The sequence below is a fragment of the Choloepus didactylus genome, chromosome 3 (genome assembly GCF_015220235.1).
Source record: "Choloepus didactylus isolate mChoDid1 chromosome 3, mChoDid1.pri, whole genome shotgun sequence".
In the NCBI taxonomy this organism is placed as follows: domain Eukaryota; kingdom Metazoa; phylum Chordata; class Mammalia; order Pilosa; family Megalonychidae; genus Choloepus; species Choloepus didactylus.
Window position 1 is genome coordinate 64915439 of NC_051309.1, and position 24271 is coordinate 64939709.

General features: G+C 36.5%; 1 long non-coding RNA gene across 1 annotated transcript in view; it reads left to right on the top strand.

Moving 5' to 3' along the window:
* LOC119528633 overlaps positions 1-24271 on the top strand; it is a 77408-nt gene that overhangs the window by 5772 nt on the left and 47365 nt on the right. Inside the window, exon 2 of the long non-coding RNA XR_005215760.1 lies at positions 8258-8362. This is a non-coding gene — a long non-coding RNA (uncharacterized LOC119528633). The remainder of the gene's footprint in view (positions 1-8257; positions 8363-24271) is intronic.

Below are 24271 nucleotides of genomic sequence, written 5' to 3' on the forward strand. Positions count from 1 at the left end.
CATGTAGGTCTGAAGTTGGTTCAGTTCAGAATCCTACCTAGAAATACTGCGGTTTCCACCATCACCACCCTTTCCTGTATATGGTCACTAGGTGCTCAGATGTTAAATGGAGATGGGAAAGGGAAAATACGGAAAAAAACATGGGATAATACAACAAAAATTTATCCCAGTTATGGAGTCTAAATGTTCTTTTCATACATACTTCTTTCCAAACAACTGATTGTGTAGTCCCTGCTGTGATCAAATTCCCCTAAATCTATCTGTTTTTCCCCAATCCTGAACACCACAAAGGAAACCGTGGGGTTCCATGAATCATAGTCAAAATAAAACACAAAAAACACTATCCTAGTTTGATACATTCATTTTTTTAGGTGAGGAAGTTGGAACCAAAGTATCTTACTTGAAATTATGATTGGTAAGGGATAGAAGCTGGATTTGAACCCAGAACCCATGTGGATTTGGAGCTCTTTCCTGAGATCAAGATACACTTCAGGAGTCAATCCTCATTCTTATTTCATCCGTATTTAATTGAAGAAAAGAAAACATTTTACATTAAGAAGGATAAAAGCTCAAATAACCTACAAAGCCTTTCCATATCAAGGAATTTGTGTTTTAAAAATAATACTTGTTCTTTGAGATGGACTTCTGGAATGCTGATAATGTTTTGTTTATTGACAGTGGCCATGTTTAGCTTGTGGTATTTTCTGAGCTTTGTGCTATGATTTGTGCAATTCTTTGGATGGATTTTGTACTTATTTGTTAATAAAAAATTACTACAATGTGGGCTTATGAGCAAACCACAAAACTGTAATTCACTGGTTCTGTGAAATCTTACATAATCTTTCTATGCCTTTAAAAATGAAACTCTAAAAGAAAGATTGGAATTATGAATGTTGCATGAAAAAATCCAATTAAGTGTCTAGCATGGTGCCTGATATTAGGTGCTTAGTATATTATGATTCTCCTTACAAACACATTATAATTTTAATTCCATTTTAAAGAAGCATTGGGGAAAAGGCAGGAGAGATGTCGTTGTGGTTCAATTTTTATGCATATCAAATATTAGTTTTCTTTAATTGTTGGAGTTTGGAGAATCAGAAAGAATAAATGTTTGCATGAATCATTCCTCTATTAACTTCAATTCATATACTCCATATTTTATTAATTGATGACTGATTGACTCATTTGTTCATTCACTCACTTATTCAATATATATTGAGTTTCAAATATATATTTCCCTGAAAGGGAACTAAAATCTGTTTCATACATAACCTAGTGGTGGTAGCTGTGACAGAGAAGGGAAAAAGGGAAGAGGGACAGACTGCAAGGTCAACTAACTACACTATAAGAGGGCAAGTAAAGTAGCAGATACTTACAAAATGTCAAGGGAGCACAGGAAAGGAAGTGAGATATTTTGCCTGAATAAAATGAAGAGGGTATTGATGTTCAGGATGCCTTCCCCCATCCAGAAATTTGGCCCAGAAGAGCAATTGGTCTAGTTAGAGAAAAATTTAAAGAGTTGTGTGAAGTTCTACCTTGGGGCTCATGTGGGACTTGTTCTAGGATCAGTTCCAAAATATTTGCAAACAAGCTGGGATTCAATTTTATAGCAAAAACTAGTATGCATCAGGATCTTTCTAATTTGAGGCCTTGTCTTTAAAAATCTCTATTTTATAAGCTTTATGTATGATCATTTGTTTGATTAAATGTGCAGAGCTTTTGGACATTTAATTTGCTTTAAACTGCATTAAACAGTGAACTATCCACATTTTTCCATGTGAAATTTTCATAGCAGAATTTTTGCTTCAGCAAGGAGTAAAGTCTTTTGTTGCAGAGTTTTGGCAGCTAAAATCACTCTGAGCATAGTTGCTGGCTTTCTTCAGCAGAATGCATTAAAAAAATGGTTTATACCCCGAGGGTCTTCAGAATCTCTTTGTTCAGCAAAAAAATTGAATTATATTTTTGAAAGTGGATCTATTTCTTTCAAGGCCTAGTTTAAATGATCATTGAAAAATTATAGTAGATAATAACTAGCTCTCTTATTGAAATTAACATGATTTATTTATATTAATGTGACTATCACATGAGACAAACTGTTAATATAGATTTCATAAAGGAAGGTTTCATACCTTCTAAACATTGTGAACTGGCAAAAATTTCTAGGATCATATTTTATCTGGAACCATCCTCTTCCTTGCTGGCTCTGGTTTCTCAGTGGCCTCCTAGTTCCTTGATCTCCTCAAGACTTTTCTTACCTTAAGGTCTCTATACTTTCTATTCCAGTGTGCCCGGGACACTTTTTGCCTGTTTCTCCCATGACTTGCTCCTCCCCATCTTTCAAGTCTCAATTTCTATTTTGTCTCCTTAGAGAAGTGGTTTTTGACCACCTCATCTATAGCAGGCCTCCCCAACACTCATCTCTCATCTGTGGTCCACTGCTCTCTATCACAGCATGCTCTTTATTTCCATCAGGACCCATGTTATTACCTTAAATTATTTTGCTTATTTATTTGTTTATTGAGCTAGGGTATGTGTTTTTTTTGTCCACTAGAAAGTAAGCTCCATTAGAATAAGGAAGTTGCCTGTCTTTTTTTTCATAGCTATAGCTTAGCTAAAAACATGCATAAATTCATGTTTGTTGATGAAATAATGGAACCAAACCAAAAAGATGTTTTCTTGACAAAGAAAATGATATCAAAAATGAAGTTTTTAAGAAAAAGTCAGGTATGTACTAAAATGGTAATTCTTTGTTTAAAGTGAGATGTCAATAATAAACATCAGATTCCAAGATGAATGTGAAATAGATGGCCATGCACAAAATTTACAAAAAGTTATTGTGCCAGTTTGAAGCTATTATGGACTCCAGAAGAACCATGATCTTTTAATCCAATCTTGTGGGGTGGGACCTTTGATTAACTATTTCTATGGAGATGTGATCCCCCTCAGTCAGGGTGGGTCTTAATTAGATCACTGGAGTCCTTAAGACAGCTCACAAAGAGAAGGAGCTCAGAGAAGCTGAGAGAGACATTTTGGAGAGAAGCTAAGATATGTAATCCAGAGTTTGCCCACAGGAGAGACTAAGAGCCAACACAGACCAAGATGCTTGGAAATGCTGGAAGATGGAGACAGAATGACATTTGGAGATGCTAAGCTAAGAGATGAAGCCCAGGGTTTGCCCCAGAGAAGCTAAGAGACAATTCCTAGATGCTTAGAAAGTAACACCCTGGGAGAATAAGCAAGGATGCACAGGAGCTGAGAGAGAGAGAAGCTAAAAGAAACAGAAGCCCAGAGACATTTTGGAGAAAGCCATTTTGAAACCAGAACCTGGGAGCAAAGGATCAACAGATGCCAGCCATGTGCCTTCCCAGCAAAAAGAGGTGTTCTGGATGCCATTGTTCTTTCTTCAGCGAAGCTATTCTCTTGTTGATACCTTAGTTTGGAAACTTTTATGGCCTTAGAACTGTAAATTTGTAACCCAATAAAACCCCTTTATAAAAGCCAATCCATTTCTGGTATTTTGCATTCTGGCAGCTTCCGCAAAGTAGAATAGTTATGTTCTACTTCTTTGGAAATTTTAGCCATATCAAAGATTTCAGGGATAAAATAGTTCTCAATGTAGAGAGGACAAGAAGATTTGAGGAAGATATTTCTTCAGATAAGGCTGTTGCTCTACTGATCTCCTTCATCTGAAGCCTAGAAAGTGGACTCAAATAGGACATATTTGAAAATTGAAAGAGGTATAAACCTGGAGTTGACTCAGCCCAAGAAATCCAAAGCCTCCTGGGAAGCAGGATGAAGATGATAGTTTGGGGAGTGATTTTCCTTTTTAGAAAGTTTCATTGCTGGAAGTGAACATTGATTACTAAGTGTTTAGAAATAAGTGACAAACTACCAGTCAGAATTATAAGAGAGCTAACTGTATCCAAGTCAAAGGAATGGCAGGAGGTGGGCCCCCAGGCATGGAAATCTCTGAAGGATCTAAGAAAGCTTTACAAGAGTAGGTGTCAGCTTAAACATCTGCTACACCAACAGAGAATAAAGATACTCATCCAAGTGAAATGATGAAGATCAAATAAAAATTACCTTCTCCATCTTTCACATTTTACCACCTGCAGTCCCTTCCATACTTAAACCTTTGGTCAGGGTCCATAAGATTGGCTAGGAAAAGGTGGAGTAGTTGAGCAGAGAGAGAGTGCAGATGTTGACCTTACCCCCTTCTCCAAAGGCAGGCAGCACCATTATAAATCTAAGTTTGAAAAGTGTTGAAAAGTTCTAGTTTTGAATGGGTGTTAAAGCATTTGAGTAATAGCTAGGTTGTGATGCAATATCTATTGGCAAACAGTGATTAGTCAGTTCACAGGAACTGACTAACTTTGCCTTCATAGACAAGAGATTAGCCCCACTGAATAGGTTTCATAGGGTCAGTCAGATAAAAAGAATAAATTTGTGTGTTGATCTCATTTCATGAATTAGGTATTCCAACACGTCATTTACAGGCATTTTTGTCATCCTAATTATTCTCTTAGAATTTAAGGTTGAAATTATTCTTGCCTTCAATCCATTCTCCTTACAGCAGTCATATTTTAAAATCTCAAATTAGATTATGATAATCCCATGCTTAAAAGCCTCCATTTGCCTTTTAGTGCTCTTAGAATAAAATTTAATCTACTGATTATAGCATATAGGATCTATATGTTTGGGCTGTGGCCCAATTCACTGACCATATTTCTTCTACTCATCTCCCCAATCCCTTTTCTTGAATCACATTGACTTACTTTTTTTCTCAGAAAATGCCAGGATCATTCCTGTTTCAGCAGCCTGAAATTCTCTGGTCCCAGACCTTGGCATGGTTGTTTCCTTAAACACTCAGGTCTTAGCACAAATCTCTTCCCAGTGAAGATTTCTCTGATGTTATAATTTAAATTAGACTCTTTCTCTGTGGCCTCTTTGGTCCCCCTTGAACACTCTTCATTTCATCAACTAGGTTTAAATTCTTCATATGGCATCATTAGGTGAAATTATTTATTTGGTTTCTTGTTGTGGTATTTTGCCTGCATCAGATTATAAACTGCATGAAAGTTATGAATACATTGGTCTTGTTTACTACTGAATCCCCTGGAATGTGGGGTTGGTGAGTAAGATAATCCAATTCATGGAACATTTTGATTAACTAAATGTTATATATAATAGGCATCAATGAATAACTTCTCTGGAATTAGATAAAAAATCAATTTAAATCTGAATGCAGATTAAGCTCCACTCTTTTTAAAATTTGATGTCTCTAATTGCACTCTAGAGTTTTGCTGATCATCAGGAATACCATAGAATCATGGATACTGAAGCTAGATAAGATCTGCAGATTCTATGTGCCCTTAAGGGATTGCATGTCGTTGCTTCTCAATTTCCAATAAGTAAAGCTTTACTATGGGGGAAGGAGGGGGTCAGCTGTATCTCAAGTTTCTAATCTCCGGGTTGAAAGTACTGCATAATACAAAGTAAATACTACATAAAATAAAACATTATAAAAATTAGAAGGAAATAATTCTTCATAATAAAATATTTTCTCCTTTTTTTAGATCTATTGATAGAAATTATTCAATTTTATACTTTTTTAAAAATAAATTTAAAAACACCCAGAGCCAGATTGGTCTACAGTGTAACAGTTGAGATATATGAGCCTAATAAGCATCTAAGCAGAAATATTACTGAAGTATAGCTTACCTGCTTTTGCCATTAGTTATGTATTAGTTTTATAAATTCTTATATGTTTATAAATATGTTCTTAATATCACTCAAATAATTTGGCAGAAAACTCCATAAAATACTTTATCTTCCACTTTGTTTACCACTTTATGATTTTATTATTTATGTAAAACTTGATTTTATTTCATCATCTGTAGAAATGGAGGGAAGTGAAACACCAATCTCCAAGGTGATTTTGCATAAGGATCAAATGAGATAACATGTGTAAGTGTTTTATAAATTATAATGCATTCCTTATGTCATCATTCCCTTCTTTGGGTTTCTACCTGAACACTTAACAATGGTTTTGCTTATAAGCCCTGACTATTGAGAAATAAGAGACAGAGAGAGAGAGAGCACACAAGTAACAAAAGGAAAGGAAAGTACAATCCAATTCATGGGAGGTAAAATAGAATTCCAATATTTCAAAATATTTCTTTAAAGTGCATTTTATTTCCTTTTCTTAGAGAGTATGCTGGCAGCACTTTCACCATTACAGCCCTACAGGAGAAGTGTAGGTATGTGTTATTGCTGGAAGAACAGAACGTTGAAGAAATTTTGATGAGAGAGGGGGCTGGAGTAGAAAACCTGCACCTGATATTACATCATGAATCTCCCACTCTGGGCCAAATTTCATTTCCCATTTGGGGCTCTGTGTAGACACCAGCTCTCTGTGTCCTCCGACAGAGATTCTGGAATTTGCACTGTCATTCATACCAGGCATCCCTTGAATTCCATGCAGTGTGAAGGGACTCAGACATTCCTCCAAGACCTGAGGAGGGATGAGGTAATTGCTTAGAGTCTGAGATGGTAGATAACCAATGGGGACCACTGAGGGCAGAGCAGTAATCTTGCTGTTGAAACCTGTGTTGGTTTGGAGCTATGTACACCAGAAAAACAAGTTCTTAAATTTAGTCATTCCTATAGGTGTGAACCCTTTGTAAACAAGATCTCATCAGATGTTACTTCAGTTAAGGTGTTACCCAAATGAATCAGGTTGGGCTTTAATCTGGAGTACTGGATTCCATTATAAGCAGAGTCAAGACCCAAAAGTCAGAGGGAGCAGACAGAAGCTGAAAGTAAGTGAAACCTGGTAGAGAAAGGAGAGGCCAGCAGTGGTGGTGGTGTTGATGGTGATGGTGGCACCACATATGTTACCATGTGAAAGAGAAGTCAAGGACTCGGGATCATGGGCAGCCAGCTCCAGAATGCCAGTCTTTGGGAAGAATGCAACATCATGATGATGCCTTGATTTTGGACTTCTCCTAGCCTGAAAATTGTGAACCAACAAATTCCCATTGTTTAAGCCAACCAAATGCATGGTATTTGCTCTAGCAACAAGTAAACTAAAACAAGGCCTATAGGGAAGATCAGCTTCCCTTGGGAAAAAATGAAATTCACAGCCAGAACTCCAGTTGTTTGTGTCAGCAAATACTGAATCATTTGGGCAGAGTACGGATCACTTGTCCTGAGCCCTTCATCCCACTTGTTAACCAGTCTCAGATTTCAGCATTGGGTCCACCCAGTGGATCACATCAAGTGTGCAAATAAGAGGCATCATGGTGGAAATCAGAGGAGCAAGAGGATGGTATACAGTCTCATTCATACAGATTTGATGATGTATGCACGACATGATGAAAAAAAGCTCTTATTTTCTATATGGAGAAGGAAAGGAAACCTCAAAGATTGAGCATTTATCACCAAAATAAGAGAGTTACCCACTATAACTCTTCATATTATTGTATAGGGTAGTTTACCAGACTGGAATATACATATGTGTGTGTGTGTCTATGTGTGTGTATGTGTGTGTTTTTGTGTTTGTGTGATGTGTATATGCACAATATATGCATATACATACAAACATATATACATCATACATATATGTATAAAATCCCACCACTACTCCTATCCGATGTGGTAGATCAATATTATAATATTAGCAGGATAAAAGAAACAAGATTGTTTTGATTTTCTGAATGTAATATATAGATTTGCTTCTTTGAGAAATGTATTATAGTAAACAGATTCATATTAGTATAGTCTTCCATAATACAGAAGGGAAATATTTCTTTCTCTTTTTGTCAATTTCTTCAAAGGAAATTTAAAGTTATTTTATAAGAAATCTTAAAATAGATTGGTTTGGAGGAAAAGACCATTTTAAGAAATGATGGTGTTAGAGAAGTCACAGACATCTGTTAAGGGACCATTATCCAAAATCACCAACCCCACCCCTTTCTCTGGGGAAGTCACAAATGCTCATTAAGAGGCCATTCTCTGCTTTCAAATACCCCCACTTTCATTTCTATTTTTGTGTGTCATTCTACAACGTGGGGGGAGATGTTAAGTCTAATGGACAGGACTGGCCAGACCTTAAATCCAGAAACCAATCAGAAACCAGGAAGAAATAGCCCCCAATACTTATCAAAACAGGAATTCTCTGTGGCAGGGTCCCCTCCCACCAAGGTGGTTAAAAATAACACTGCAATAGTATAAATCTATCTCTCTTCTCTGGCAGGAAGTGGATGTGCAGAGCTGCTATCTACCCACTGACCTGGAACAGTTTTTGGCCACTTTGGGAGAAGGCAATGGTGAAACTTCTTACCCTGCTCTTTTGAACTATGTAAGTGGTGTGGAGATTTGCCCTTTCTGGACACTTTATTCTGTACAATAAAGGGATCATTAGCTAAAGGTTTTCATTTTGCCTTGTGATAGTTTGGAGCTATAATGCACCCCAGAAAAGGCCAGGTTCTTTTGATCCATTCCTGTGGATGCAGACCTATTGCTGGTAGGACATTTTGCTTAGGTGGTTTCAATTGAGATGTGAGCCACCAATTTCAAGGTGGGTCTTAATCCTTTACTGGAGTCCTTTATGAGGAGATAAAGGATGGAAAAAAGACAGAGAGATCAAAGAGAGAAACACCCAGAGCATGTGGAGAGAAAGGCCCTGGAGATGCAAAGAGAGGACCCAAAGAAGCTCAGAGAAGAGGCCACTGAAACCAGGAGTAGAAAGGAAGGGGACCTGTAAGTGAAGGATGAGCAGATGCCAGCCTTGTGCCTTCCCATGTGACAGAGGAACCCCATATACCAGTAGCCTGTCTTAATTCTGGGTATCATCCTGTTGATGCCTTAATTGGGACATTTTCATGGTCTTAGGACTGTAGATGTGTAAACTAATAAATCCCTATTGTAAAAGCCAAACAATTTCTGGTACATTGCATTCTGGCAGCTCTAGCAAACCAAAACATGCCCTGAACCTGTATCCCCATGAGGTACCAGTGCAGTCATTTAGCCCATAGATAGCTTTTGAGAGGAACAATGAAAATTGATCATTTGAATAATTCTTTATTTCCCTTTTATTTCTTTGTTTAAAATTTAAATATTAGTTACCTTTTAATTTGTTGCAGAATAGGAAGCTATATTTGCTGTGTCCTTTTACCATTGTCTAATTATGATTACAGGTAGAAAGGACTTAATCTCCTTATTCGTCAGTCCACTTGCCCCCATTATCTAGAAACATAGGGGTAATTGCTTATTAAAAGATGCCTCAAAGAACTGTGCTCTTTCTATATGTTCTAATATAGCTGAATAAATGTGTGGATTTATTGGTGAATTCAGCTATTTAATAGTATGGCATTTTATTTTTCCATCCTTTCCATGCCCTGGCAATTCCTTCCTGCACAATATGCTGCAGTATTTGTAATTCTTCTCTGAGCACTCGAGAAAAATCTTGCCATCCTGTTAATGTGAACATTCCCTCACCTCACAACCCAGATCATTCATCTAGTATTCTCAATTTAACTTGCTATGGAAACTGTGATGGTGGTATGCATATATTTGAAATCCACAGACAAATAAATTAATGCATTTATTCAATAATTTAATTTATTCCTTGATCAAGCCATTTGCCAGCGATGCTAATAGAGGAACTTTGAATTTTGTCCCTAAGCACCTGGTGTAGGTGCTAATAGGTAGATAACCAAAAGAGCAGTTTCCAAAAGAAAGTAGAAGCCACAGCTGACAGGCAGATGCATCTCTGCATAACAAAGAGCTGGATGCATCTCATTTTAGCTTTAGCATAGCTAAACATGAAATAGGTTTGTGAGCATGAGCCAGAGGAAAGGTTAATTCTCCTAAGTTCATCCTCCACACTGACTGATTGCTAACGATGTTCATTAGAATTATTTAACAGGCACATATGCAATTTCACATCTGCATTTTTCTTACATTGCAATTTGAGAATACTATATAAATGACACAGGGAGATCTGTTCTCTTTGTAAAGGTACTAAACTTAATTAAATTAATCATATCTTGTGGTAAATTAAATTATGTATCCCAGGAAAAAAATGTGTCCTTCATCTTATTCCATTTCTGCCAGTGTTAACTCATTTGTAAATAGGACCTTCAAAGATGTAATTTTTTTTTTTCCAATTTTCCTTGGCTTTTTAAACAACTACCATACAATGGGTTGGCTTAAACAATGGGAATTTATTAGCTCAAAGTTTTGGGGCTAATAGAAGTCCAAATCAAGGCCTCATCAAGGTGATGCCACTACCAGAAGACTGTGTTCTTCTGAGGTTGGCTGCCAGTGATCCTTGGTTCTCAGCTTCTCTGTCACATGGCAATGCATGTGACAGCCTCTCCTGGCCTCTTTCTTCTCTTATGGGTTCTGTTGACTTTTAGCTTCTGGCTGCTTCCTCTGTGGCTTTCTATCTCTGTGTCCTAATTTCATTCTGCTCCTAAAGAACTCCAGTAATAAGATTAAGACCATTCTGATTGAATTGGGCCACACCTTAACTGTTGTAACCTCATAAAAAAGTCCTACTTACAATGTGTTCATACCCACAGGAATGGATTAATTTCAAGAAAGTGTTTTCTGGGATACATAGCTCCAAACTACAACAGGTAGGTTAAATAATGTACTCCAGAAAAAGACAATATGTTTGTGCCAGTTGGATGTATTATGTCCCCCAAAACGCCATGTTCTTTAATGCAATTTTGTGGGGACAGATGTATTAGCATTGATTAGGTTGGAATCTTTGGATTAGGTTGTTTCCATGGAAATGTGACCCACCCAACTGTGGGTAATACCTTTGTTTAGATTATTTCCATAAAGGTGTGGCCCTGAGCATTCAGCTTGAGTCTTGATTAGTTCACTGGACCTCTATAAAAGCTCACAAACAGAAGGATCTCAGAGCAGCTGCAGATGAGAGATGTTTTGAAGATGTCCATTGAAAGGTGACGCTGACATTTTGGAGAAAGCCATTTTGAAATGCAAACTGGGAGCAAGCAGACGCCAGCCACGTGCCTTCCCAGCTGACAGAGGTTTTCCAAATGCCAATGGCCTTTCTCCAGTAAAGGTACCCTATTGTTGATGCCTTACCTTGGTCACTTCATGGCCTTAAGACTGTAACTTTGTAACCAAATAAACCCCCTTTATAAAAGTCAATCCATTTTTGGTGTTTTGCAAAATGGCAGCATTAGAAAACTGGAACAATGTTCTTAATCTTAAACCATTCCTGCAGCTGTGAACCCATTTGTAAATAGGACATTTGAATGTTATTAGCTATAGTGTGTGTCCTAGTTTGCTAATACTGCCAGAATGCAAAACACCAGAGATGGATTGGCTTTTATAAAAGGGGGTTTATTTGGGTACAAAGTTACAGTCTTAAGGCCATAAAGTGTCCAAGGTAACACATCAGCAATCGGGTACCTTCACTGGAGGATGGCCAATGGTGTCCAGAAAACCTCTGTTAGCTGGGAAGGCACATAGCTGGCATCTGCTCCAAAGTTCTGGTTTCAAAATGGCTTTCTCCCAGGACATTCCTCTCTAGGCTGCAGTTCCTCAAAAATGTCACTCTTAGTTGCACTTGGGATATTTGTCCTCTCTCAGCTTCTCCGGACCAAGAGTCTGCTTTCGACGGCTGTTTTCAAACTGTCTCTTATCTGCAGCTCCTGTGCTTTCTTCAAAGTGTCCCTCTTGGCTGTAGCTCCTTTTCAAAAGTTCACTCTCAGCTGCACTGAGATCCCCCTGTCCATCAGCTCATTTACATGGCTCCAGTGACTCAACTTAGACCCACCCCGAATGGGCAGAGCAACACCTCCATGGAAATTATCCAATCAGATCGTCACCCACAGCTGGATGGGGCGCATCTCCACAGAAACACTCAAAGAATTACAATCTAATCAACACTGATAATTCCTGCCCACACAATATTACATCAAAGATAATGGCATTTGGGGGACGTAATACATTCATAATGGCACAGTGTGCCCAAACTGAATCAAGTTGTTCTTTAGTCCAATATGACTGAAATGCTTATAAGCAAAGGAAATTGGACATGGAAACAAAAGACCATGGGGTGGTGTGCAAGTTTGCATATATTATATACCCCCAAATCCATGTTCTTTGATGCAATCTTGGGGCAAATGTATTAGTGTTGATTAGATTGGAATTATTTGATTGAGTGTTTCTATGCAGATGTGACTCAATCAACAGTGAGTGAAATGTTTGATTGGATAATTTCCATAGAGGTGCTACCCTACCCATTCAGGGTGGGTGTTAATTGGATCACTGGGGTCTTATAAAGGAGTTCACAGACAGGGGGACCTCAGAGAAACTGAGAGTGACACTTTGGAAGAGCTGTAGCTAAGAGAGGACAAAATGCCCCGAGAGCAACATTTTGGCGAATGCCATTTTGAAACACAACCTGGGAGCAAGCAGATGCCAGCCACGTGCCTTCCAAGCTAACAGAGGTTTTCCGGATGCCAAAGGCCATCCTTCAGTGAAGGTACCCTATTGTTGATGCCTTACCTTGGTCACTTCATGGCCTTAAGACTGTAACTTTGTAATCACATAAACCCCCTTTATAAAAGCCATTTCCAGTGTTTTGCAAAACAGCAGCATTAACAAACCAGAACAGGTGTTGTGAGAAGCCGGTAGTCAACCTAACCAAGAAGAGAAAAGAAAAGACATTACCATAGGATGAAAAAGCCAAAGAACCCCAAGAATTGCCAGCCAACCAGAAGATAACGAACTGGGAGGAAGCAAGCCTCCCTGTGTCCTAAACTGTGAGACAATAAATTCCCATTATTTAAGTATTTATTGACTTTTACCAAATGTAAATCAATTTTATAAATGAGAGTAGAGAACAATGGAGAAAAATGAAGATCCAGGGGAAAGGATATTTTCTCCACAAAACTGTGCCTATGTTTTCTGGGTGGATTTTTAACGATTGTCATGAAGCCAGAAAAGCACCATAAATTGAACATAGTCCAGAGATGAACTCAATAGGACTTTCAATTTTGTGAAGATATTAGATTCATTAATAAAGTAAACAATATTTAGTACCCATTGCATACTAAGCACTGTGAAGAGATGTTGGAAATAAAAGCTGAATGACAGAAAGACATCAACTTCAGGGAACTCCACTAGATTAGAGGAAGGAGATCCATAATAAAGCTCGCTGAGTACCAGGCACTATCTTAGAATTATGTGAAATAACACATTTATTCTCACACTTACTCTTTAAAAAAAGCCATTTTTATTCACACACCATACAGTACATCCTAAGTGTATAGTCAATGGCTCCTGGAATAATTACATAGCTAGGCATTCACCACCATAAGCTACATAAGAACCTTTCCATTTCTTCTGAAAAGAATGAAAAAAAGAAAAAAAAAAGTCCCATACCTTTCCCTTATATCCCCCTCTTATTGACCTTTAGCTTTGGTATATTGCCCTTGTTACAATTAATGAAAGAATATTACAATGTTACTGTTAACCATAGACCCCAGTTTGCATTAATTGTACTTTTTCCATAAACAATTTTAACACCTCATAATGGTGACATATATTTATTCTCATTCATGTAAAAACTTTTTTATATTTGTACAATTAATCACCATTGTGGTCCATTCTAGGTTTCATTAAGTTACACAGTCCCAGTTTTTACCCTCTTTCTTTGCTTCTGGTGCCATACATGCCCCTAGCCTTCCTTTTTCAACCATATTTACACTCAGCTTTGTTCATTATACTTACAGTATTGTGCTACCATCACACAATATTGTGTTCTCCATTTTGAACCTTTACAATCAATCTTGTTAAACAATTTATACTCCTTAAGCATCAATTGCCTAGTGTCTATTCTCTTTCTATCTCTTGGTAACCCATGTTCTCAAATTTAACTCTCAGAATTAGCTCATTTTGGTTTGTTCCCAGTGAGACCATACAGTATTTGTCTTGTTCCAGATCTTAGAAGGAAAGTTTTCAGTCTTTCCCCATTGAGTATGTCAGCTGTGCATTTTTTATGTATTCCCTTTATTATGTTGAAGAAGTTTCCTTTCATTCCTATCCTTTGAAGTGTTTTCATGAAGAAAGGATGCTGAATTTTGTCAAATGCCTTTTCTACATCACTCAAGATGATCAAGTGATTTTTTGCCTTCAGTTTGTGGATGTGGTAATTTACTTGTGTTGAACCACACTTCCATACCTGGAATAAAACCCACCTGGTCATGGTCTATAATTCTTTTAATGTGCTTCTGAATTCAATTTGCAAATATTTTGTTGAGGATTTTTGCATCTATATTCATTAAAGAGATTGGTCTTTAATATTCTTTTATTAGAGTATCTTTGTCTGGCTTTGGTATTAAGGTGATGTTGGCTTGATAGAATGAGTTAGGTAGCTTTCCCATCCTCTTCAAACTTTTGAAGAGTTTCAGCAGGATTGGTACTAATTCTTCCTTGAATGCTTGGTGGAATTCACAAATGAAGCCATCTAGGCCTGGACTTTTCCTTTTTGAGAGTTTTTTGATGGCCGATTCAATCTCTTGTGATTGGATTGATGAAGTCTTCTATTTCTTCTTGAGTCATTGTTGGTTGTTCATGTGTTTCTAGGAAGATGTCCATTTCATCTAAGTTATCTAGTTTGTTAGCATACAGTTGCTTATGGTATCCTCTTATTATCTCTTTTATTTCTGCAGGGTCAGTAGATTTTATTTATTTGCATCCTCTCATATTTTCTTTGTCAGCCTAGCTAAGGGTCCATGGATTTTATTGATTTTCTCAAAGAACCAACTTCTGGTTTGTTGATTCTCTATTGTTTTCATGTTTCAACTTCATTTATTTCTGCTCTAAACTTTTCTATTTCTCTATTTCTATTTTCTTTGGGGCTAGTTTGCTTTCTTTTTCTAGTTCCTTCTAGAGTTCAAAGTCCTCTATTTTTGCTCTTTATTCTTTTTTAATATAGGCCTTTAACGCAATAAATTTACCTCTCACTACTGCCTTTGATGCATCCCATAAGTTTCAATATGTTGTGTTCTCATTTGCATTTGCCTCAAGATATTCACTGATTTCTCATGTAACTTCTTCCTTGAACCATCGTTTGTTTAAGAGTATGCTGTTTAGCCTCCATATATTTGTGAATTTTCCAGGCACCAACCTGTTGTTGATTTCCAACTTCATTCCATTATGATCTGAGAAAGTTTTTGTATAATGTCAATCTTTTTAAATCTATTGAGACCTACTTTGTGACCCAGCTCTATCCTGGGGGATGACCTATGGGCACTTGAGATGAATGTGTATCCTGCTGTTGTAGAGTGTGTTGTCCTATAAATGTCTTAAGTCTAGCTCATTTGTCATATTATTCAAGATCTCTGTTTCCTTATTGATCCTCTGTCTGGATGTTCTATCTATTGATGAGAGTGGTGTATTGAAGTCTCTAAATATTGTAGAGGTGTCTATTTCTCCCTGCAGTATTCCCAGTATTTGCCTCATGCATTTTGGGGCACTCTGGTTAGGTGTGTGAATATTTATGATTGTTATTTCTTCTTGATGAATTATCCCTTTTATTAATACATAATATATTTCTTTGTCTCTTTCAACTGTTTTACATTTAAAATCTAATTTGACTGATATTAGCGTAGTCCCCCACTCTTTTCTGGTTGCTGTTTTTGTGGAATGTGTTTCTCCAACCTTTCACTTTCAACCTATTTTTGTCCTTGGGTCCAAAGTGAGTCTCTTGTAGATAGCATATAGATGGATCCTTTTTTTAAAAAAAAAAAATCAATTCTGCCAGTCTATATCTTTTGAATGGGAACTGAAATCCATTAACATTAAATGTTATTAGTATAAAGGAAGTACTTCATTCAACTATTTTGAGCCAGTCTCTTTTTCACAAACTCTTTTAGTGTGTTTATCTGTAAATATTTTAAAGTCTCCCTGATTTTTGAATGGCACTTTTGCCAGATATAGAATTCCTAGCTGGTGTTTTTTGTCTTTCAGTATCTTAAGGATATCATACCACTACCTTCTCACCTCTGTGATTTCTACTGAGAAATCTGCACTAAGTCTTATCAAGCTCCCCTTGATGGATCACTTTTCTCTTGCTGCTTTCAGAATTCTCCCTTTGTCTTTGACATTTTTCAATCTGTTTAATAAGTGTCTTGGAGTAAGTCTGTTTGGATCTATTTTGTTTGGGGTACATTGCATTTCTTGGACCTGTAATTTGAAGTCTTTCATAAGAGTTGGGAAATTTTTGGTGATTATTTCCTCAGTTATTCTTTCTGCCCCCTTTCCCTTCTATTCTCGTAACATATATATTCATACACTTGACGTTGTCATCCAATTCCCTGAGACTCTACTCAAATTTCTTTATCCTTTCTCTATTTGTTCTTTTGTATGTAAGACTTCAGATGTTTGTTCTCTAGATCTGTAATCCTTTCTTCTACCTCTTTAAACCTGCTGTCATATGTGTCCATTGTGTTTTTCATCTCTTCTATTCTGCCTTTTATTCCCATAAATTCTGTAATTTGTTTTGGAAGTTTCTAAGAACTTCTTTATGGTCACCCAGTATCTTCTTTATATCCTTCATGTCTTTTGCCACATTTTCCTTTAACTCATTGAATTGATTCAGAAGATTGGTTTGAACACCTTTAATTTGTTGCTTCAACTTTTATGTCTCATCTAAAGTTTTGATTTTTTCATTGGACTGGGCCATATCTTTATGATTCCTAGTATGGCTTGTTTGATTTTTTGCTGGTGTCTTGGTATCTATTTTCTTGAACAGTTTATTCAGGAGCTTTTTTCTCTCTTTTGCCTAGTGTTTTCTTGTTGATTGGCTTTGTGCTCTAACCATTCTTTTACATTTGGCTCAACTCATTCTGGACCTCTAACATAGCTTCTGTTTAATGGATCAGAATTTTTTCAGCTCTTAATTTTCTGATTCTTCCCTTGCATATATGGCACACTTGTGCTGGGCCCTGTGCCCTCCTTTCCTTGGGGATTTGCCATTCAGGGACTATCTCCTCTTCATGATTAGTTACTTTGTCTCTTAGTCAACCCTACTTCTACCCCTGCTTGGAGCAAGGTTGAAAATGGAGAACTCCCACTGCTTTCTTTAATGGGCTACTTAAAAGGGAAAAAAGAAAAGTTATTCTCAAAACTGGTCCCCAATCTCCTGAGTTTACCAATCCAGAGCTGGAATTGGTATCTGGCTTTAGATGCCCCTTTTCTTTGGACACAGCCCTTTTCCAGCAATATGAGCTCAACCAACTCCAGAAGTCCCTGCTTTATTCCATCAGACCTGCATCCTCCGTGTTGGAAGCTAAGTGGAAACATTACTTCTGGTTTCTTTCTTCTTTGTGTTGTAGATTTATCTGTGCTGAGAGCTGGTATTCAGCAGTCTAAATTTGTTAATCAAATCTGCAATTGGAGCATGGATGAGCTCCCCTTCCCTTTCTCCTAGTAGCGAGGTCTTCTGTTTCCCACCAGGGGTGACTCCTGCCAGCCTGCCATGCCAGTGCAGGAGGGACATTGGGCTCCACTGAGTGGAAGGATTTTACTTTCAGCTCTTCCTCTGATTTATCAGTCCTATTCTTGCACTCATTCCTGGCTGGGTATGATGTGCCTCTGGTCTCTGAAGACCCCCAAACAGTTGTTTCACACAGTTCCTGATTATTTTCTAGTTTCCCTGAAGACAGACTAAATCCTATACCTCCCTATGCTGACATCTTCCATTCACAACTCTCATACTTACTCTTGAAGTAGGTACTTTACTCCAATTATACAGGTAAGGAAACTGCAGCATTGAACCCTGAGGTTGACTTGTCCAAGGTCATGTGGTTATTCTATTAACCAAGATCTTAGGCCATGCTATTATATCAAAGAAGTACCAGAATCTAAATAGTGCAACCAAATAAAGGACTATTTTTTGCTGGTATTCTCTTGTCCTAAGGTTCAGGAAGCTCTCCTGCAAATGGTGTGCAAGGGTCCAGGCTGCTTCTGTATTGTAGGCACAATGTCAGGAATACCTTACTCTCAAGGTCATCATGAAGGAGTTAGCAAGGGTATGGGATTGTACAGGGGAATTATGAACAGCCTGGAAAATGGCAAATATTACTTCCCTCATATCCATTGTCCTTATGAATCACATGGTCCAAAATTAGTATAAAATAAGCTGATTATTGTAGTTGTCTGGTGTATCTAGGAAGAGGAATTTAATTTGGGAACATCTGAACCAGTCTCTGTTGCAATTAATGAGCCAAGATTTGAACCTAGACAGTTTTACAGGGTCCTCTCTCTTAACCACTAGTTGGCTAATAAATTATTATAATGCAATGTGGTAAATTCAGCTATATAGAGAAGTTAACATGGAAAAGGAAACAGTATGTAGTCCACAAGGTCTGATCAAACTTATATCAAAATCATAAGGTATTTTATGTATTTTCTGCATGAGTTTTCTATAAACCTACAACTTTTCTAATAAAAAAATGTAGCACAACAAAGTTTGGCACTTGTCCTTCTGAATGGACAAAATGATATGTCAATGATGCACTTTGTTCTAATACAGTATTTCTCTGTAAAGATAAATTCTTATGATTTGCCAGTTTTATTATATAGTTTCATTATACTGTTATTTATATATTTCACCTGAAATGTGGGATAAACTCTTTGTGCCTTTCACTCTTATTCAACTATGAAACCAAAATAAAATTTACACATAAAATATAAACAGACCTACAAAACTAATAAGATTCAAATTAAAATTGATTTGATATGATAGATAAGGCTATTTTGCTGAAGTTGTATTGCAATTACCATTGTGACTATTATTTTGATTGCTATATTGAAGTTTCTCTGATTTTGGCACAACTCAAGAACAGGCTGCATTCTGTGGCTTCAAATTTACTACCTTTTTTCCAATTTAAACAATTGGGTACACATAAGTTCATGTAGTACTCTCTACTATCATTTTGTCTTTACTCAGCTTTGATTCAAAAACACAGTATTTACATATTAAATTGGGCTATTTTCTGTATTAATTTACCTTTGACATATAAAGTTGGATTTCCTGGAGGCAACTCAATTGTAAATATAAATGTAAATATATGCACAAAAATTCTTTAACAGAACTCACAAATGTAGGAGAACTCTTTTTAATAGGGGACATGGAAGAGTACCTCTGAGGACACATGGGGACCTGCAAATCCAAATTGATAACCAGTACCTTAGGAGGGGGTCCTTTACAACTAGAGAAATAGCTTCACTTCTTTATTTTTAAAAAAATTAATGGGTGAGTGTCTCCACAGAAGAAAGGCTTTGTGTAATCTCAGCCAGCCTGGAATCCAGTTCTTCATCTTGATACTTTATTGCATATCCTGTAACTTTGTAATCTTTATGCTTATTTGACTTATAATATTTTCCAAAATACATTTGAAAAGGGAGAGTTTTGTTGAATAGGAATTTTTAAAAATGTAAGTGGTAATCAATGTTAAAACTTGGCATTTTGATGGGTACCTGGAGTGATAGAAATCTCCAATCTAATAAAAGTTTTTTGTTTTTATTTTTTGAGACCTGAATTTTTTGAGAGCAAAATAATATAGTATTCAATGAAACTAGAATTTAAATCCAAATGAGAATTTATTAAAAACACTTCCATTTTGTTACATTCTTTCTTCATTCTCTTTTCTACTTCTGATAGTTTTGTGTCAGCTTGGCTAGCTACAGTAGCCAGTTATTCAGTCAAACTTCACTGTAGTTATTGTTGTAAAGGTAGTTTGTAAATGTCATTAAATCTATAATCAGTTAACTTTAAGTAAAGATTACCATCAGCAATGTGGATGTGCCTTAAAAAGTCTTAAGGCAAAAGCTGAGATTTCCCATAGAAGAAGACTCTACCCCAAAGACTGAAGTATTAACTCCTGCCAAAGGCCGACTGGCCTGCCAGATGGATTGGATTTGCCAGCCTCCCACTATCATGTAAACCAATTCTTTGAAATAAATCTCTCTCTCTCTCTCCATATTTATGTGTGTGTGTGTGTGTGTAAATATCTTCTCCTTCCCTCACGCTCTGTTTCTTCATTTGCTTCATTATTAAGCAAGTATTATGGAATGCATATTATTTATCAGGCATTATGCCAAACAAAGGTAATTCACAGATGCTCATGAAGTGGTCTGAAGTTTCAAGGAAATTTCACTTCATTAGGAGAAATAACTGAAGAAACAATCATGAAAATATTGAATGACTATTGAAGTGCTATGAAATCCTAGGGGAGGAAACATCTAAATTTAAATGGATGGGGACAGATGAAGGTCTCAGAAAGCCCTAAGATTAGGAGAGGGCCAGGAAAATCTGTTAAGAGGGGTCTCTTAGGTTGAGTCTTAATGGATATTTAGACTTTTCAAGTATTCATGGAGATCTTGAATGAAAAGCATGAAAACGCACATCAATTAAAAACCATGTACAATTATGTACCCCTTTAAAGAACATGTTCTTAATCTTAATCTGTATTCCTGTGGGTGTGAATTTGTTTATTAATAGGACCTTTTGAAGATGTTATTAGTTAAGGTGTAGCCAACTGAATCAGGGTGGGTCTTAATCCACGTTGTTAGAAGCCTTGTAAAGAAAAGAAACTAGAAGCCAGAAGTTAGAGAAAGCCACAGGGAGGAGCAAGAAGCTGGAAATCAGTGGAAACCAGAAGAACAGATACAGCAAGAGACACGTGGCCATGTGCCAGGAGGCAGAGATACAAGCTAAGGAGTCCCAAGGATTGTGACAGGTCAGCACCAGAATGCTATAGACTGCAGTGATAAAGAATGCAATGATGACACCTTGATTTTGGACTTCTAGCCTCTGACACTGTGAGCTAATATGTGCCTTTAACCAATCCATGATGTGGAATTTGTCATAGCAGTCAGGCAAACTAAGACAAACTACATTGCCAAATGCAAGTTTCTTGTAAAATAGATAGACTGTTCTATTGAGCTTATTATTGATATACTACACAGTCAAGTCCATTAAAGAAACCTAAAGTATTTCATAAGCAAACATACATCTACACCCTCTATCCCAAAGTTTCTAATTAGACCTGTAGCAGGACAGAGGAATCAGCATTTCAAAGAAATACTCTTTTCCTTATGCAGATGATCCAAACCATATTTGGTTTGGAAATATGATGAGAGGCCTGCAGCTGTGTTTGGGTGTAGGAGATGAGTACAGTTAAATGGTTCTTCATAATAGAGTAAGAAGAATTGTTGGGAGTGCAGTGGGTGGGGGATGTGGGAACATACATGTGAAGATATAACTGGGAGAAGGCAATATGACAATATGAGCAGTGGGGCCACTTTCTGAGGTGAAATGGATAGTAAAAAGTTGTGAAAGTCCCAGTAGTGTAGGGGATAATAAACGTCTAAGAACAGTAATTTATCTTAATTGACTTGAAGTTTCATTTTGTTATAATTAAAAAAAAAAAACCTCCAGTGCTCATTAAACATTTTTTTGGAACCTATCTCACAGGCATTATTTGCTTTGTGTGAGTGATTTTTTAAAACAACTTAAGAATGAAGCTCTGTTAGTGGTGTGCTGGAACCACCTTGTATCAGCATGGAAGTGCCAATTTTTAAAATTTAAGGAATTTTTTTAGCAGGTTCCTAAAAATGCAGACATTATTAAAAAGTAACATTTATACTTGCAAGCAAATAAATTACATGAAAATAAATTAAAAAGTTAATAAATATTGAAAAAGTGTTACTTTCTAATTATTTTACTATATTCTATTACCTTTGCTCTTCAGGTTATTGATGTCTATTGTATCTTTATGTTCATGCATATAATCATGTATTACTGTACATCTTTTCCCAGTTCTGCATTCAATGACCTCATTTTGGTATCTTGACATTATCATAGTAGGATTATTTGTACCATGGAAATTGTCAAACACTATAAACAAGACTTTTTTTTTTTTTTTTGGAGAGCTGGTTCTTAAAAAATTTATGAACATATTACAGTCTGTCATGAACTATTTTCTTTCTTTTTTCCTTTCTTCATTCTTTTCCTCTTCTCCCATGCTTTCCTTTTCCTTCCTTCTTCCTTCCCTTCTTTCTTACCTTTTTTCTCCCTCCCTCTCTCTTTTCTCACTTCCTTTCTCCCTCCTTCCTTTCTTTCCTTCATTTTTGACAATTGAGTATTCTTTCTTCTTTCCTATGGACATAATTTGCCAGTTTTACTTTTGGAGTCCACCTACTTGTACTAACAGTCTGTCTACTTTGGAGGACATGGTTCAGTGGAGCACAGGATTTAGAGTAAACCAGTCCACACACTTATACATTCTAGTTCTGACCACAGCTGAATCAAGGAAAGACAACTTACTCAAGTTGGGCTAGTCAAAGAAACTTTTACTTGAAATTCCAGGATATTTCTTTGAAAGACCAGGGAAATAGTTGATTTTCTTTTCCTATGCATGTGAATCTCCAGGTCAATAAACTGGGAATTGCAGGAAGTAATTTTTTGGTTGGGAGGGAAGATGGCTTGAGAATGAAAGCAATACTGAAAAAGGAACCAAGAATGCAAGAGAGTAAATGTACCCTGATCATTTCATTTGAGCCCTAGATTAATATACAACCAGGCTATACCCCTACTTGAGCCATCATGTCTGTTTGGGATGGCTTTTCTGCATTAGTTATATAAAACATTCTAACTGAAACTGGTTGACCTTTTTGTCTTGGTCAAAATAGTACAAAAGAGAAATATTCTTTTGGGTTGGTGAGATAATCCACAAACTGGAAAAGCCAGAGTCCAATCAGAGCCTACCATGATAGCAAGGATACACTCAGGAAAAGAGAAATACCTGAGCCCTTGGACTTGGCAATGGGTGATGGTCATGTTACTGCCTATGTTTATCTTTACTGTCTATTAGTGCTTGGTCTTCTAGTGGCCATTACTTTTCTTACTCAGTTAGAGAGTTTGTATTTCTTGGCTTGTTTTGTGTAATTGGTCTATATTGTTAGTTAAAACAGAAATTTCTTGTGATCAAGGACTGTATTTATTTTGTTTGGTTTTGTTGTAAATGTAAATGTTTTGTTTGGTTTTGTTGTAAATGTAAAGGTTGTTGACTGATTATGTCTTATTGCATCTTAGGAAGAGACATTTTAATTTTTAGAAATTCCTGTATTTCCACTGCTTGTTATATGACTCTTAAAATTACATATTACCTTGAAGTGCTTCAATGATAAGTTGGGCAAATTAGATCAATGACTTCTATTTGTGATAACTTATAAAAAAGGAGACTAGCAGAAAAGATAAGAAATAAATTTTCCTGTTAAGAACTTCATGCATTAAATTGGACTTAAAATAATTTATTATTAGGATTATAGTACATTCCAGTTTGCTTCTCCTGCTGGCACAATTATTGATAACACCTTCTTTAAAACTCAACAATGGCCCAGCTTGGATGATAAATTACATTGACCAGTAGTTTTTCTAATAGTTCTCCAACATGATGGTGAGCTGAATAACCTGGGGACATTAATTTATTAAATTATAAAACATATAAATTATTTCATATATTTTAATGCTTTACTTTTAAGAAAAGACAGTATTACAGTTGGAATGAGAGGTTTCCCTACCCTAACCCAATCCCATTATCTTCTTCTCTGAGATAACGATTATTATAATGTTTCCACAGTCCTGCTATTGACTGTATTTAATTTGTTATTTAAGTATTAAAAATTTAAATTGTAGTAAGTTATATACAGTTCAATATCATTTAGGTGAAAGTTAATAATATAGAACAATATATATATTATCTACAGTTTATTTTTCACAATTTTTTATTGAGTTGGAATTCATGTAACATACAATTAAGCAAATTTTAAAGTGTACAATTCAGTGGCATTTACTGCATTCACAGTGTTGTGCAACCACCAACCTCTTTCTAGTTTCAAACTTCTTCTTTACCCCAGAACACCTGGAACTCCTTCAGTTATCATTCCCCAATTCCCCCCTCCTTCTGGGAACTCTTAACCTGCTTAGTATCTATGGGTGTTCTTACTATGGATATTTCATATAAAAGAAACCGTACAATGTGTGACCTTTTGTCTGGATTCTTTCACTTAGCATAAAACTTGTTGCATATATAAGTACTTCATTCCATTTTAGGGCTGCATAATAATCTGTTATATATGTTTAACTACTATTTGTTTATTCATTCATCAGTTGATGGATGTTTGAGTTGTTTCTTCCTTTTGGTTATTA